Below are 2,605 nucleotides of genomic sequence, written 5' to 3' on the forward strand. Positions count from 1 at the left end.
AGCACTGCATTGAAGAACTGGGATCGGGAGGAAAATGCAAAAGCATCAGCTTCATCTGTACAAAGACTGATGACGTCAATCGAAAAGAGTATATGAGGTATTTTGTGAATATTATGTATAGGAAATGAAGGGCTTAGAAGTGTAATTCTAGTAATCTAGTAAACATGCAACACTTCACAACTTATTATTATTATTATTTTAGATCTGCACGGCTTCCAAGAGACCAAATCTCAGAAGACAAGGTTTGTAAAATGACTGTACTAGCACTTTTTCTGTTGTATGGCCTCTTTGTTTTCATGAACCAGTACTTAATTTAACTGTCAGTTTCCCCTGTAAGTTTGTAGTGTTGATTCTGAGTAAATTTGCTGGTTTTACTTATGTCATATTTTACTTATTACATATGTGTGTGTGTGTCTTTGTCTGTTGTTTTTAATCATTCTTTAGGATCAGGAAAAAGCATACATACTTCATAGAAATGAGCATGCCAAGGCAAGGGTAAAAAAAAAGTTTGAAAAGTCTGGAATTAAAAAGGTATTAATTCTATTCTAATTAATTTTTTTTGTTTCAATTACTTTTTAAAAATTACACTCATTATCTGCCTGTAATTGGGCCACTAAATCTCGCATTTCTCGCAAATCATCCTCCATGACGACAATACAAAAAGGTCACTTACCCAAAGAAAACACCAACAGTCACCACTGCGCTGGAGAAAGAAAAAAACAGGCAGACAAAACATAAACCAATGTCTCAGTCCTTTAAACAACAGCCGTAAACCCTGCCAACTACGCCAGATTGTGGCACACGTACTGGTTACTCTCAGGGAGTACTAACAAGAGCAATTAAAGATTAGAACCAGGGGAAGATTTTCCTATCTCAATAACCCTCCCCAGAGGTAGACTTAACAAGCACCTCTAAAATACCCGACTACGCCACCCCAGAGGCTAATCTACCGGGGAATCGCCTGTTTCAAAATCAATAAAAGGCTCACAGGTTCGGTTAAGGCTGAGTCAGGATGTGAGACGGATGAAATATAAACACTTTGTTGAAAATCAATAAGTAACAAACATGCAAAAAAGAAAAATTTACAACATACTCAATTCTACCTCCACTCCAGGGCTGGGGCCTAGCCCACCTAAATAAAACAACCGCACAGCAGACCCACGTGCACTTGCATTCCACAACACCCCAAGTGTTGGACACCGCACGCAGAATAAACCACCACCAAGCAGAGAATGGGTGCTTGCCCCTCACACAAATCACTGGTTGCCCCAACTCCTGGAGAGAAAGCAAAACCACAATGAAATCACACTAGATTACTCACAAACACACACTCTCCCAATTCGTATAAAGCTGACAATTGAATAATAAGAAAACAAAAGCCACAGAGAAAAAAACAAACCAACAAACCTCAACCATACAATTGCCGATAGCATTCCGCTCAGCTGATATTACAAGTGGCCAATACTGTCGTAAACACACTGGTCGCCGCATAAAATAAAACAGCTCTGTAACACACTAGTTCTAATTCACAAACTCAAAACCGCCGGTCTGACAGTTTTAATAAGCACCGTCCTGTATGACAAGGCTGTCTGCACCTCACCGCTGCCCGGGAAACAGCAACGCCGGTATCCGTGTATGAGCATGCAGCCAACGACACCCCGACGAGAAACCCACTGCAACGTCTCTCAGTGCCGTGCCCTTCCCTTATGTTTTGTTTTTTAACGGTTTGTACACCGGAAACTCCACATCGTAAACTTAATCCCATACAACACACGTTTGCAACAATGTGACGCAGGATTCCTCAGTCCACACATTTACTCACTCCCACGCCTCGCCGGAAATCAGATGACGTCACTCGTGACTGTTAGACGTGTACTCCTAAAACACCCACCACTGCCTTTATAGGTCAAATAGGACATGTGAAACAACAACACGACCCTTCGTTCCACTAATTGGTGGAGAAAACTACTATCACCGGCTACACATGCAAGGTCAAACATCCCTTTCGTTTTCTCAAAATATGCATTTAATATCACCTCGTTTTCCAACGATTCTCAAACGATTGTTCGAAGCAGTTCTAAGATTCAGTGTCTCTAAACCCCTCCTATGGTCAAGCCTCATCGATTATAATGGATTTTTGTGAGATCACGATAACCTGAAATGATAAAGGACTAATAATGACTAACAAGAGACACCTGTGAACAATCAAACAAAGAACCAGTCAGAACATGACACAAAGAGGGAAGCACATTACCAGATCAAATGAGGGAACAGGGAATTATGCTGCATTCATGCCATGTCGTAATTACAGTAATTTCGAAATGACGTACATGACATTCTACTTGGAGCTGTTCACACCCTTGGTGGTCAGGTGGTACAAGTTGTAGCTCTCAGAAAAGTCCCAGTTCACAAGTTGTAATTACGAGTTCTACGAGGATGTAAATGCTTTTTACAAGTTGGTATCTCCTAGTCACAGTAATTGTGAGATGGGTTGGGCGATGTCTACAAAATTGGCATCGGTGTCAATGTCTACAGTGAAACATAGTGATGGACGATGACATAGGAGGGGGAGGGGGCGGGGCGAGCGGGGGAGGGGTGTGCCCGA

This window comes from Sinocyclocheilus anshuiensis, unplaced genomic scaffold, assembly GCF_001515605.1.
Source record: "Sinocyclocheilus anshuiensis isolate Anshui unplaced genomic scaffold, SAMN03320099.WGS_v1.1 scaffold566, whole genome shotgun sequence".
In the NCBI taxonomy this organism is placed as follows: domain Eukaryota; kingdom Metazoa; phylum Chordata; class Actinopteri; order Cypriniformes; family Cyprinidae; genus Sinocyclocheilus; species Sinocyclocheilus anshuiensis.